Raw genomic sequence first — 15,936 nt, 5'->3', positions numbered from 1 at the left:
CGCGAGCCCTGATCCTGGAGTGAACGTGATCGTGACTGTGACTCTGCTTAGTGGCTAGTGACTGTGGTGCTCCCCCGTCTCCGTGCTTTTAGCTACTTTCCTTATATACAAAGTAAACTGCAAGAAAAATATGTGATTAGTTTTATTGATATTTGGAGTTAGAAAACAAAAAAACATCAGCTAAGTTTGTCGTCATTTTTGACCAACATTTTTTTAAGGATATGAAAGTTGGTGCCTTATATATTTATAAGACTTCGCAATTATATTTGCATTTGCTTGTAAATTGACACTGTACTTTTATAAATTGACCAAACAGAAAAGATATTTTTAAACTTTCACATTTTTAGCTAATTTCATCAAATAACTTGTTGTCATCACTGATATTTCTCCATGTAGGTGGTGTATACTCACCTAAATAACCTTTGAACACTTAAGTACAATGTAGAGTTGCGTAGCCTAGTCTTAGTTAGTGTGTAGTTGTTGTGTGAGGTATAAAATGATTTCCGCTTTGCTGTTCCTCTGTTTGCTGTCTTGGCCAAAAATGATGAAATTAACCTGCTCCTCGTCTCTCGATTTGGTAGAAAATCTCCTCTCCTTGGTGTTCTTAGATCCTTAAGTAGCCTTATCCTCTAGTTGGTATTCCTCAATTTTGATTTTGAAACTCTGTAAGCAATTGAAGACGAAATTGTGGATTATTGTTGATGTTCTCTGTGCAAAGTTTTAGTTTAAAGTGAAGTTCGATGTGTGTTTTGCCTGCCCAATTTCACAATCTCCCTAAGATGGGAGCAACATGTGGAGCTCACTGACAAATGGTTTATTGCATGCTTCGACAAATTCTTAAAAATATGCCACCGAATCGGCTTTTTGAATGAGGGAGGAGTTTGAAGGGTGTGTTTATTCGGCTTATGTTTAGGTTTCATATAAATTAATTTGAGAATATTCTTTTAATGTGTTATTAATTCATAAAAGTTGGTTCAATCATTTGCGTAAGATAAACCAATGTCATTGATCATTGTCAGATTAAAATGTACACTTCAAAACCAATTGGACACCTCTGTTAACCCTACAATTATCCTTGTTGCTGAAATTCCACAAACTCTCAAGCCAAGATGACATTCTGCAATTCCCCCCGGGAACTTTTGTAATCCTCAGACCAGGGATCTTCCACTGGCATGCAATTGCCCCCGTTTTACCCCGCGCTTGACAAGCTGACAACATTCATTGAATTTATGAATATGAAATCAATTGTGTTATCCCCTTTTGACCTGACATCCTTCCGGTCAAAGTGATTTAATTTCCTGGCTCATTATCACGAGTCTCTGACCTCATAAATCACAAAATTCCCCACTCCAGTCGAATAATCCAGACAGAAAGAGGGAGACGGCGACACACGTTCCCCGCCAAGCCATGCATATTCACATGTCTGTCCCGCTCTTTCTGAGTCCGAGTCTGTGGTGATGGTGACAACCCTGCCGAAAATCCCCAACTAACTAACGGTAACTTGCTGTCGGAAATGAAACTTCCCCGAATTGCACAAAGCATGAAACCCAAACAAAAAAAAGGGCATAATAAAAGGGAAGGGCATGGTAAACTTTAAAATATTTCGGTCTTGTCCCTCGCTCTCTTTGCATTGTGTTCGCCCTGCATTCTCCGCTTTTCCTGCCTCTGCCCCCCCACCCACTTTCCAGGCATTTCCCTTTTGTTAACGAAATAATTTTCTTGCCTCCGACGCTGCCAAAGCCAAAAGCTTCCCTTTCAATTACACATTTCCCAATGATGGCGATTGAGCGGGAGAATCGGGATGGGCAAAATGGCGCGAAAGGACAATGGCAGCGGCGGAAGGAAGCGTGCGTTCGTTCGTTCGTTCGCTCGTGTCTGTGTGCTGAGTGCTGTCTTTCTGTGTTCTGTGTTCTCTGTGTGCCCGAGGGCCAAAACGGATGCTGGCAAATCGCTGGACTGTGCCCCGATCTCTCTGCCTATATCAGACATGTGGACATGGATGTGGGTGGAAAAGCGAGGGGCCGGAGCCTTGGGGTAGGCAAAGAAACCCACTCAAGCACAAGCGAGATGATAATAATGTCTGATGTGTGTTTTGTCTGTTCTTCCTGTTTTTGCCGCTCCTGCGGTTGCCGCGGAGTGGGTGAAATGCCTGCTCACTGTATGATTTATGTTCGTCTGATGTGATTTATTCAAGCGAAGAAATTGCTAAAATTTGATTTGCCATAACAGATTTGGCCACACTTTAATTGCCAACGTCTTGAAAATTAGGAAAATGGTTTGGATTTCATTCAAGTTTTTGACTGCACATATTTAATAATCGATAAGCAAACAAGAAAGAATTAAAATATATATACTTTATGGGGTCGGAAATTTCTCCCTCACCGCGTAGCAAACTTCTGACTGAAATTTTAATACCCTATCCAAGGGTATAAAAATAAAAAAATTTTTATTTTAAGCCCGACAAGTAATTTCGAACCAACTACAACGCCATCTTATGTTTTTTTCTTGAACTTTCGCCGAAACGTGTCAAATGTCAATGTATCGTCAAATTTGACAACACAACCCCCAAAGTATGCCACGAAAATTAGAGGAAAGGAGGCGCCATCTAGCAGAATGTCAGCGAACTGACAGGTTTCAAACTGAAGTTGACGGTTCGAACAGTGGTGGCCATCCAGCAGCAATGTGCACACAAAGTGTAGTTCGGATTGATTTTTTGTCATATGTAACATCTAATAACTTTACAAATGCATGTGACTTGCTTAGCTCGACCTTTGTTTTTTCAACATATTTTTTTGTACACAATCAAAAAAATGTATAAACATAACATTATACTGTTCTTTGAATGTTTGGATTAAGAAGTTAAGTTTATAGTTTATATTAACAATAGTAAATATTTTTTGTAGCAATATATTTTAGCTGAAAGCTCAGCATAGGGAATAATAATTAGACACTTTGTTTCAGAAATGGACCAAATCGTGATGCAAATCTAGTTACTTTAACTCTAAAAATTTTCATTGTTTGTCAATACGAACTAGTCCTATATGGTCTTTGCTCGCCTCTTTATGTAAAATGGTAAATATTCTGAAAACAAAACAAAACAAACAAAACCGAATCGACCGAGCAAAAAATAACCCTTGTTGCACTTAAAAAATTAACTTGCTTTTATCTGAAGCTTTTTAGAGCTCTCATGTGTAGGTTTTTAATGATCCTCGCATGTAAATTTATGTTGTTCATTCTTTGATTTGTCTTAAAAGTAGTTTTGGGTTATATTATTTCAGATCTACAAGATATTTATGCACTTCTGTCTCACTGTGCAATGGCATTGCTCGTGCATTCTGGTTAAGCCAAGACAACAACCATAGTTTTAAGCCCAGCCCACTTAGCCACGCACACACATTCCCTCTCATTCTCTCTCTATCTCTTTCTCTCTCAGGAATATGTAGTGCAGTGCAGTGTTATTTGAAATTTTAATAAATAATTGTTCTCATTAAAACTTGGGGACTAATTTTATAATTGTTAAATTAATTTCAAATGGACGCCGAAAGCATGGACACGCCATGTGGGCAGTCCCGTTACCAGTTTAAAACCACACACCAAGTCGGTCTAAAAGCGGATCCGTCGGGGAAACGGAGGGCCATTGGACGTGGTTATCCATCACTCTCTCGGAGATGGAGATTTTAACCAGAATTCGGCTAATGAGCCATCAACACGTTCCCATCCCGCTTATCCACTCCCACGCATGCGCCGTCCCTGTCTAACCAACGTGTCCGGAACAGAGCTACAATGAAATAAATGACTTCTTTCCTCGGCCATCAACTTTAGCTTCAGCCATTTTGATTTACGACTGCCAGCGAAACTGCGACTGCTCTGCTCTGCCGTCGCATACCTCTACTTATAGAGATCTACGGAAATACTTCCAAAATATTTTAATCGTGTTTTTTACAATTAAAATTTTCAAATGTTTTATATAAAAAATACTGCAGTAATTATAAAAAATTTGAGAAGTTAATGTATTAATTTTCATTTAGAAGACCTGTTATTTTCAGTATAGATGTACATAACACACATAAATACTTTTTTTTTCTAAAAGGTCAGACGCGAAGTAAACAAAATTCTAGGTTGCTTTTCCAACTTAATTGCTTTATATCTAATAAAAATTATAAAGCTACCAAAACGAACTTTTGCTAAGAAATCAGCATATAAATATTTGAAAATCGCTAAAATGTACATTTTCACGTCTTCCTTTTTCAATTTATCGTTACCAACATTTTTGTTCATTCTGCGCCGTTAGACGAAGGCGTCGCCCGTCAACTGTCAGTTCAAGTTCTCGTTCTGGCTGTTCTTGTTGCCACTGCCACTGCCTCCGCTGGCTGAGTTGGCATAGTTGGCGGCATCATTTGAAGAAGGCGACCAAGAGGAAGCGGCAACGGTAAACTTATAGCCAGCTAGTGCGTTTCATCTTCAGGTGGAACGTTGGGGGAGGTGCTGGTGCTGGGTGGATGTTTCTCAATTAAACCAAGTGGGGAGAAGCGTTCTGCTCGGCTGCTCTGACGCTGGTCGACCTCTGCCGGCGGCTTGAATTGCTGCTTTGCATTTTATTTAAATAATAATTGGCCTGACTAAGTTGTAGCAGGGCGAGAAAGAGGAGGGATTGGGCGGAAGGCGAAACGCATGGCATTGACCTTAAAAAGCTAAGAAGGTGTACGAGAATATGCGCTCCAGTTGGGGGAATCCCACAAGAACCTCAGAAGAATGAGGAAATTTAATTAGAAGCGCTTTTTAAAAAAGAGTTTTGAATAAATGAAAAATAGCATCAATCTCATATCCAAATATAAAAAGAGTTATATCCAGTTTCTCCAGAAGTTCATATATACTATTCATTGCAGTAAATAAATTTGTTCTTATTATTAAGACGATGATTTATGTAACTCAATATTTCTAATACGCAATAAACTTTATATTATTATGTATTTATTCTGTGGCTTTTTTAAAATTAATTTCAAACATTTTATACCTAGATAACATCTGCTTTTACAAACGACCTTGAAATAAAGCGTAATCAATCCATGTCTGGCATAAAATGTATTCCAAAGTAATCACCTGAAAAGAAGAAGTCTCCGAAGCACGTGTTCTTTAAGGAGGGGTCAAAAAAATGCCAGAAGAGTTTATTGTGCCATCAACTAAAAGAGCAAATAAAATTTTATTACCACTATAAATTTCAGGCACTTGAAGCGGCGCACCAAAAACAGAGGCAAACGCAAAGCAACAACAAGAATAAAGCCTGAAAACCCCTACAAAAATGGTTCAGAGGCGTAGGTTAAAAAAATATTTAAGGGTTTGTTTCAAGCAAAATGGTTAAATATTTCTTGATAGATTTTAGGTGATGTTTATAGAATTTTTCCAAGTTTTAAAAACAAATAAATCCTAATTTGTGTTTATAAATCCCTGAAACCCCTTTTCATCGACTCACATGTCTGAGAGGCCATGGTCAGGTTCTGGCTCAGCCTGCAGGAGGATAAACCCACGCGATTTGGCGACGTCGGCCAGACAGAGACGCCAAGACCAAGAAGTCGAGGAAGGAAAGGAAGGAAAGGAAACCGGCGATACGGAAGAAGGGGGGCACGGGGGCTTAAGCAGCAACGGCGGCAATCGATGAGGGGGTTTCGAGGACTGCGGCCTGCATTTTTCTCACATTTATCTTTCTGCGAGTGCTGCGTTTTATTGCGATTGGAAATTGAGCTTGTCAACGCGGCAGCGGGCAACGCATGGCTAGTCATCGAAACCAGGGGCGGGGCAGGGGCCTGGAAAAGGGGACAAGGGACAGGAGTGGGGTACGAGCTGCATGGACAGCTAGTGGAGTTTTTGGGTTCCCGGTTCCCTCAGATAATAATAAAAATGTCAGGCTTTGACGATTCTCCTCGTCTTCGCCGTCGGTTCATAAATAAAGTGCTGCACTAAAAAAAATTGACAAAACTAGCTTAGAGTCCAAAACTATAGTTTTCTTTCATTTTTGAAAGCAATATCAATTTTCTCGATTTTAATAACTCTACATTAATACAAATCTTCTTACTTTTGTGGTTTATTCAAAAAACAAGCCTTATCATTATAAATTTATTAAACTTGTGTTTTCAATATAGGGGTTTTTCTCTTTTTAAAATGAAATTATTCATAAGTTAAAAAAAAGTTTCTTAAAGCTTAAAAATAAATTTCTAAGTGTAGTTTCACCCGACTCCTTTTTATGCCAGTCTTTGTTTTCCCTTTTTTGCTGCATTTAAATTTTGGCCATGATCATGGCCAAGTGGCAGAATAAGGCATTTTCCTGGATATTTAATTGGCGCATACTTAGCATTTACTAATGGACATGAGGCACAGTGTGAAGGCACCTGCCCCAAGTCAGCGACTCCCGGGGGAATACGAAACCGGTGGCGAGGGGGAAGAGCACGCGGGGAGGCGAGACAGTAAACACACACAGAAATGGACAATGACAAGAGCTGATAATAAATCTAATTGACACATTTGCAATGGTTGACTCCCCGTCCGCAATTCCGTGGAGAGATCGGGCGAGGATCTGGATCCCAGATCCGAGATGCGAGATGCAATTAAAACTGCAACTGCATTGCTAATGATCGTGGCAGCTCTCTCTCTCTCCGTCACAATTGTTCAGGAAAAGGCAGGAACAACTTGACAATCTACACGCACACACGAAATACATAAATTGCTGCGATCATATCGAATCATCGATCAATCGGGCGCTGCGGACGGCCATCGATGGACCGCTCCTGCCGCGATAACGCCGCAGGACCTCAACCGCCGCTGTCTGCTGCTGTCCACACTCGGGGCACTTGGAACCACTTGGAACCACTCGGAGCTCTCGGAGATCCGCGGCCACTGACATCCATCCATGTTGGACTTCATCTGTTGCCGTTGATTGGCAGGCAAACGGAGGAGAAAAAAACTGGTGGAAATTGATTGGCAAAATGAAACATGGCTAACACATTGGGCTCATGTTTGCGATGGCAAAAATGCCTTCATTACAACGCGCAATGCGTAAAACGCAGGCCACGCATGCGCATTGCCCCCGGCTCTGAATCGCTACAATGTTCAGAGGTTCAGATGTTCCGATGCTCGGATGCTAGGATGCTCGGCTGCTCAGATGTAGACTCCTCACGCAGATCCCGAACACGCGATCCCAAGGACCCAATCCGCAGACCCAGACTCCAACTGCAACTGCACTATCTCCGTTTGTCACCGCAATGCTCCTCGTTAAGTGCAGTTGGCTTTGAAATATATTGTGCCACAATTGAATTGTTAAGTGCCTGGCCTTCGGACCGGGTTGCGTGTGAAAATTATAATTTCCTGACCAGTTTCAGTACCAGAGCGGCTGACCCCAGCAAAAAGTACTATGTAAGGAAAAACACAGAAAACCAGCACAGCAATGTTGTCAACAATTTGCAAAGGTTTTTTATGTTGCTGCGGTATCGCAATCAACCACGCGTAGAAACATTTAAGTGGAAGGTAATTAAATTTCATTTTATGACCACGGGCCGAACAAAAAAAAAGCGAAATTGGTTGCGCCACGAAAATAAATAATGTTTTAGTGCGAAAAGTTAAATTAGTTGGATAAGAGCCAAGGAGATAGAAAGAGTTGAAAAGGTTACGACAAATGCCAGTTAGGAATGCGCAAAATACCGATTTCTCTCCCAGATTTTCCCTCGCATACTTTCAGGGAAAACCTTCGACAAGAACCTGTCCTGCGAAGAGACCCTGCTGATTTTGGGTTCATGAAAGTCAGCGGGTGTCAAAGGTGAAAGTTGCAATTGTTGCGTAAGGATTGGCGCAGATGATGCAACACAAGCAGAAGGCCCTGGTCAGGTAACCGCCATAAAAATCACAGAATTTCCAAACTCCCCCCTACCTTGAGCACAACAAAGAAAATAGAGCAATTAACCTGGCCTACGTGCTCGGGTTTTGGACCAGTCTAAGTCGCAGCGTTCCCTGTAATTTGCCTAATTGCCTGTTAGTGTCAAAGATTATCTGGACTTGGTTTTCTAGTAAAAATGGGAGCGACGGAATTGAGGGACTTCCCTTCGATCAGTTGCGTGGAAATGTCACAAAGTCAACACGTAATTGTCCCTCCCTAATTGAGGCCGAAAAGCTTTAGCAATCTAACAAACGTAAAACTAATTTGATTGAGATTTATGCAGCCAAACCTATCGGCAAACCATTAAATTGGTCTTCTCCAAATATATTTAAATTCTAGACATTATTTTTTTGCAAATCTAAAAGAAACTTATATGATTTCCTCAACTTTTTTTTTATTATTATTTTCTAAAATATTATTACTAATTTTGATATATTTTCGTATCCCAATAAATTCATTCTGATATCTATTCGTTGCGGTCTTAACCTCCTTTCGATTATCTGGCGTCGCATTAGCAGTGTCATCTTCATCTGCTGCCATGTGCTCCCGTTTCATACTTTATTTACTTATTCAAATCGTTGAGAGTTTTTCCCCTGCCGCCTTTTTCCCCTCTGACCCAATCCCCTTCACACGCTCCCCTCCTCCTTGGGACAGCATTCAACTTTGCCGCCTGACACTTTTCTGACAGCGACAAAAACTTTTGTTCTATTTTCCGCAACAGAAGCCGGCGACGAGAAAACCCCCGACAGCCAAAGCAGCCAAAGCAGGCAACATTGCAAAAATGCTAAAACAAAAGGCTGGAAAAAATCTATATGTATAAGATGTATCACCCCCCAACTCGTGGCGAATGTCATGACAGGCTCAGTGACTTCGGGACCCGGGAACCAACTGAATTGCTGACTAACAGCCTGTCGCGAAATATGAGTCCATTTCAGCAAAAGAGATACCGCAGTGGAGTGTACTGGATACTGGATACTAGATACGGTGGGTAATCGCAATCAAGGTCGAATTCTGGTGGTTCATAATAACACAACTTTTAAAATTGCTTGGAAATTATTTAGTATTTGCAAAGAAAGTCTAACGTCTAAATCACATTCTTCACATTAATGAGGAACTTGGAAACCTTTAACTAAATCATTTGACCGTCAATTTTTAAAACAAGTATGGATTTACTAAAGCTAACATAATTTAGACAGTATATATTTCTGACATTTTATTTAGACAAGCCTTTTAAACTGTTTTTATTTGATCATGACACGAGAAATGTTCCAGTTTTACATGAGAATATTCAGTACGTTTATTTGGCCCCAGCGGTTTTTAAATGAATGGGCTGTCGCTTGGTGACAACGATCATGTTGCCCCAGGGTCTGTCCTGTAATCACCATCTGAATCCTGCTGCCGGATTTTGTTCCACTGTGCGTGCACGTGCTTAAATACTTTGGCATTACCAACCGCCCACTGCCACTCCCATCGCCTCTGTCCCCCCCTGCATCCGCCCATGGAAGTCTTCAGGATGTGACACAAAATGCCGCCATCGTCGCTGCCTGTCATCATTGTCTGCTTTAAAGATTACACAAAATATTTGTAAAAATACAAAACAGAACAAGAGGGGGCGGGCGTTGTTGGCGGGGGCAGGCGGAAAAATAAACTCGCAGCTTTACAAAAATAACAACTGCGGAGGCCGAGCCACAAAAGACAAAACGAAATCAAAGAAAAAACAACGCAGCAAAACAAAAACGAGGAGCACACGAAAATATTTACAAAATATTTTCCACTTCAACGAAATGGAAAACGCGACCGCCCCAGTAGCCGCCACCTTCTGCAGCATAGCTTCTGCCTGCCTTGAGTTGACTTGGCTTTTGTCTGCCCATTCCCATCAAAAAACCCCCAACCCCATTTCCCGCCCTCGACCGCTCCATTTCTTTTTGGGATGTCTGGCAACGGCTCGTTGGCTCTTCTTTTTACCCACAGTGATGCCAAAACTAGAAATTCCATGAACTATCTATTAAAAATGTTGTACAGCTTTATATTCAATATGCTATTTACAAGCCAAATCTCAATAAATGTATTAAATGTGAAATATTTGAAACGCCTTTAGAATAATTTTTACTTAAAGAAGTCTTTTGATATATAAGCTTTTGGAAAATGTTTTTTTGGCGGAAAATATTGCAATGGAGTATCGTTGTTTTACTCTTAAATGTTAAAAGGTCAATCATTATAATTTAATATTAATGTTTTATATATTTCCAAATTGTATCTTAGCAGTTGGGCTACAAAAAATAATCTTCGAATAGGTATATAATTCTATAGCCGACTATCCAGCACTGTTTCTCCCCGCCTCAACTTTAGTTTTGCCAGCGGCGCCGACTGCCAACGAGCGTGAAATGCCTTGGGAGCAGCAGCAACAACAATGCAGCTGGAGGAGCAACAGCAACACCAACAGCAACAGCAGCAGTTGCACATAGCAACAATAAAGCAAGAAAACCGATCCGGGCAACAACAAATTGTTTAAGTGAACTTGACTGAGAAATCAGCGGGCAGGAAAAATGAGGATGAAGAAGATTTTCACACAAAATGCGACAAAATGCTACAGCAAACGAAAGTTGAGCAAATTATATAGATGGATCGCTATGGCACACATTGATATACATACTCGTGTGTGTCCACATATGTGAGCAATTCTTTTTTCTTGCTCACTCTTAATTGGCAAACGAGTTTTTAATTGATTTTCTTTTTCATGGTGCTCGCACTGACCCACAAAAGTGAAAATATCATGTGGAAGCCCTAAGAAGTGGAGAAATTATTGTTTTTTACAAGTCATCTATTAAACTGAATTAAATTACAAATGAGTTTATCTACAATTAAATTTTTACTTAATTTAACAAAAGCTAAACTGACATTAAATCGGCCTTGTAAACGGCTCTTTCCCGCAAAAAGTCAACTGAAAACCTAACCACACAACACAGAAAAGTTGATAGTAATTTTCTCCCCATAAAACTTAATGCTCATCCAGCGTTAATCCCTTTTGGAGCATTTACCCCACTCATGGCCCTCGGGAGACTTGCAACTCGTCCTCGGACTCGCCATGATATGATAATTACATGGCGCCACAAAATATAACCCAGGGAAAAGTGGAAATGGAAATGTGAAATTCATTTTCATTTAGCGCTGGCCGCAAACTTCAACGCGACCACTCAAAATATGAAATGGAAAATGTGTGAATATTTTATTTGCTTTCAGCCAAACTCCGTTCTCCCCCCAACCAGAAAATGAGGCACATGTGGCAGCAGCAACAACAACCAGCCATGTCAATGTTAATTTAGTCAACGCCACAAAAAGAGAAAAAAAAAGCCAAACAATTCCATTGGGCATTGTTAGCTAAGGCAACCACCTACTCAACCGAAAACCAGCACCACCAGCCTGATTTCACATGTGGCTCTGTGTCAACTTTCATGAAATTAGTTGGCAACATGACGAGCTGCCAAGCAAATGTCGCCGTATCCGCCACGAACACGCCCATTTGAGGGGCGTGGCAGGGGGAGGTAATGTTTTCCCTGCACTAAAAAAAATTGAAAATTCTGTGTTTTTTCCGGTTAAAAATATTTATTAAAATGCAATTATTTAAAAAAGAAGTATTATTAATTCATAATATTTTATAAAATACAATTTTATAAAAAATTTTTTATAAAATCCTTTGACGTTAAATAGTAAAAAAAAGAAATATAAATGGAAAATTTGTTTTATAACTCAAAGAAATCTACTGAATTTAAATTGTTTAATTCTTTCGATAACAAAGAACATAAATTCTCAGTAGATCTTAGTTTTTAATATTCACTAGAGATTTATTCCTGTGTTGTAGGCTGGGACTTTTGGCTAATGCGCAGCTGACATCGGGCCACCAACCAACACCTTGGGGCAAAGTAGTTTTCGCTGTTTGGGAACCAAAAACCAGACTGAACCCGGTCCATGGAGATTAAACCCGTAACAGTGAGTGAGAGTTCATACATCCGTGTGCCGCACTGTACACGTGTTGCAGCAACACCACAAAACACCGCAGAACGCAACTGAACGCACCACAGCGACCATGTTGGCGGCCCTGCCTGCTAATTAAAAAATTTCCCTCACCTTGTCACCACCCACGCCTCTTTTTTCTACTGCCAGCCATTTAGTCTAATTATTACAAATGGCCGAGGTGCAGAGCGCTAAAAAAACGAAAAACAAACCAAAATTGCACAGAGCGAGAAAACAATTCAGTTGTTACTAAAACTTAATTTCAAAAACCTGTAAACAGTGGAGCAAACTTAATATAATCAGAGATACAAAAGACATCAAGTAAGATTAAAAGATACGATTTAAAATGTTTGGTGATAGACGTCAGAAGACAAATGTACCGTTTGATTTCACATTTATACACTTTAGGAAATCTCAGGTATTTAAGTGGAAATTAATATCGTTACATTTTCCCAAAATTGTGCCCAGTGTGCCACCGGTTGGTTCCATTGAACTTTGCCGTTGTCTCAGAAATCTGTTTTCCTGCATTTTAACTTTGGCGTGACAAACACTAACTACATTCCTCCCACTCTCTATTTCCCAATCCAAACACGATTCTGTTTAATCGATAAAAGCATTTCAACTGCAATTTGGCTATCGCTTAGTGCGAACATTTAGCAGCAAGAATAAGTAGCCAATGGGAGGAGGAATAAAAGTATCCGAAACTACTTTGCGGATACAATACGGTTGGAAAACAGCCCCCGCTCACACAGATACAGATAGATGTAACAGAAGCTGAGATTTCAGTTCTCTCCTTTTGCCCCCTTGGGAAAATTCAGCACAGTTCGGAGGCCGAAAATCGGCAGTGGAATCATACAGTGTGTGGTACAGTAAAGATTCTAAAGACGCAAAAAGCTGAGAAATTTATGACTACATCAGTAAAGAAAGGACAGAAATTTGAAGCTGGCACACACAGAAGTACATTTTTTTTTTATAAAGATAGATTTTAGACTTTTCCCTTTGAAATTAACCAATTTGTATCTGTTATAATGAGCCAAAAATATCCTAAGCTTTTTTAGCATATTTTTTAGTTATAATATGACAAAAATATTTAATAAGGATTATGGAATATTAACTTATGGAATCCACTGCAAAAAAATATTTCTTTCTGTGCAGAAAAGAATTTTGAGATCCATAACCAGAACTAAAACGGGCCAGGCACTCAGCCGATAAGGTTAGTCCAGTTTCGACTTGGTCCTGCTCCTGACCAGCTGCCATATGGATGAATACCGAATACTGCTGGCAAAAAAAAACATTGGAGGTGGAGAACCGAAAATGGCATTAGAACATCGTAATCGCAGGCACCACAAAAGCCGGGTGGATTTTTCCTCGATTTGTTCTTGTTCCATCCATGGCGTTCGAGCGGGAAAAACAACCCCGACCAAAATGGGGTAAGTCCCTGCATATGTGTGTGTGGTGTACTGTAGGGTGGTTTTCATTTGGCCAGGCTAAAGTTATCCCATTTCCCATATATTGAAGTTTTCCTTTCGCTTTTCCAAACACAGGCAGGGAAAATTGCACACGCATTTAATTACATTGTTCGGGGGTTAGAAAATGAGATTGAAAAGAGTTTACTCTACCATGAACTGTTATTGAAAACCCATCGAAAGAGCGCTGAAGGTTTACCTGGAATGAAAGAAACAAAAAAGTTTAATTTAATATTATTTATTTTCTTAATGCATTAAATAATAGGCTTAATATTCTCCAAACTTGCAACAATTAGCCACTAATTCTCGGCAATTTCAAGCTCAATTGCCCCTCGATCCAAGCCAATTAAATCGTTGGCCAGTATTAATTAACAAAAGTCACTTGCAGACATTCGCCCAGAACCTAACTCAATTTCGATTCCCAATTCGCAACGTGTTGATTAAATGACCATAAAAATAATAAGCAAGCGGGAAAAGAGCCGGGAAAAACACATCAACAGCAGCAAAAGTCACAAGAGCGAAAAAAAATTACTTAATTAGTTGGCCAGAAGCAGAAAGGAGGAAAAAAGCGGTCCAAGGCAAAAGTGTAAATTGAATGAAATATTCATGCGAAGGCCCAGACTCCTGACTTCGGTCCCCACCAAAATTGGCAAGTGCGAATGCCAGCCTGATGTTTTATTGAAATGAAAATCTCATTATCACCTCGCTGCATTCTTTGAATGCATTCGAAGGGGGAATGGAGGGGCAGATTGGGCTTCGGACCAGTCAGGCCAACGCATTTGGCAGATACTCGCAGCTAATTATCGTAATTATTGCAAATTTACAAATTGATATGAAATTGATTAGTGCCCCTTGGACGTGGATGCTGAACTGGATGCTGTGGATTCAGGTGCTACAGGTTCCCCATCCTCCGCTCCAAACTGGTTTGTTATGGCCAAGTGTTGGCCTTAATGAAGATGCCAAAACGGGCAGAGGAATAAGATCTTTTAAAAGACTTCCCAAAGGCTGAAATAAAATTAGTAAATGTTTCGTTGTGTCAGCTTGGAGCTTTTAAAATTTATGAAATTCGTGTTACTTATACAAGTAAATACTAATATAAGTAAATAAAAGTTCATTAAATAAATACATTTTTGACTTTTTATGTTGTTATTTTCCGACTAAAAAAAGAACTGCATATAATATTTTTTTTTAAGTTCGATTTTATTTAACTTTTTTGTGTATTTGTCAGCTTCAATCTATTTCTGGTAATGATTAAATATTTAAGTTCCTTAGTAGGTAACTTCAAAAAAATAGTAGCTTTGTACTTTATATTTTTTAGTAGCTTAACTGTTTATTTGAGGTACTGGATTTTTACAAACTGAATTATATCAGTTCAAAATTTTATATGTAGGCATACTTAAATATTTTGCCTTGAAAAGTAAACTAAAGCTTCTAAAATATTCTCAAAATCTGCTAGCCCTTTGTACACTTTATTAACTATATGCTATAACGGCACTGGGGAAAATCGGTCAATTTGTCCATTCGACTGTCACATTGTTTGCTTCCATTGGGAGGGAACCGGCCACAGTAAATTCTCATGGCGAGAACAAATTTTTCAATTAAGCCATTAATTCACTCCGCGCCACACAAATGCACACAGGCAAAGCCACACACAAACACACACATGCATGCACACTCAGTCATTCGCAGTGAGTTAAAGCTATCATCATCGTCTTTGATCATCATGAACCGCATCCTCATCGTTCCTTCTGTCGCATTATTTTATTAAGCGAGCTTTCTGCATCTCCGTCTCTTTCGGTTTATCTCATCCCAATTGAAATGCCGCCGCTTGCCACACCCCCCGCCGCCCCCTTTGGCTGCAACATCTCGCTTGTTGTCCACTTTTACGCAAATTTTATTCATGTTTGTCTTCCGTCTGTCCCACTGTCTGGCATTCTGCCCCGCGTGTCGCTTTGTTCTCTGTCCTTCTTGGCTTTGTACTCGCAAGTCGGTTGAAAAATAAACAAACAAGTTTTCGAGTTACTTTTTAAACAAGGAGGTGAACGAGGGAGAGCCAGTGTCCAGAATTTTGATTTGTATTTTTATTGACGCGATTAAAAAGATAAACAGCTATTCAAAGAATACAAAGTACAAAAATTAACATTATTTTAAAAAATTAACTTAAAGCAAAATATTATATTTTCCTATAAAAATCGTTTGTTAGTAATTTATACAATCCTTTTATAATAAAATATAAAAAAGACCTTTCCGTAAACCTTTTTAATCTAAAAATTAGGAAGTAAGAATTTTTAGACCTTTTTATGTACCTGTTTGAAGAAAGAATAGTGTATGGGTTTTTGTAATAAAAAGTGCGTAGCCAACTAAGACCTTTTATAATATGAACATAATTGCCTTAAATTGATCAATAAATATGTTCCAGTTATTTTTGCATATTTACGCTTTTGTAAACAGAAAGGATTCTATGGTATCCGTCAATTTGTACCTATATACCTCTCAATCAATAAAATGTTTAACAAAATTTGATAAATTTTGTACTTG

The 15,936-nt window shown here is 39.4% G+C and overlaps 1 protein-coding gene across 2 annotated transcripts in view; it reads right to left on the bottom strand.

The window, feature by feature from the left end:
- Positions 1–530: 530 nt before the first annotated feature.
- The window catches only part of LOC128266765 (uncharacterized), a 53,819-nt gene continuing 38,413 nt past the window's right edge, over positions 531–15,936 (bottom strand). The window contains exon 2 of one of the 2 annotated variants that reach the window (XM_053003495.1): positions 531–663. The gene's annotated coding sequence lies outside the window, so the exon portion shown is untranslated. Of the gene's footprint in view, positions 664–13,579; positions 13,598–15,936 lie in introns of those variants that run through there. The other variant, XM_053003496.1, reaches the window with a different exon arrangement.

This window comes from Drosophila gunungcola, chromosome 3R (genome assembly GCF_025200985.1).
Source record: "Drosophila gunungcola strain Sukarami chromosome 3R, Dgunungcola_SK_2, whole genome shotgun sequence".
In the NCBI taxonomy this organism is placed as follows: Eukaryota; Metazoa; Arthropoda; class Insecta; order Diptera; family Drosophilidae; genus Drosophila; species Drosophila gunungcola.
The sequence above is the reverse complement of the archived record's forward strand: the minus strand, read 5'-3'. Positions and strand labels throughout refer to the sequence as shown.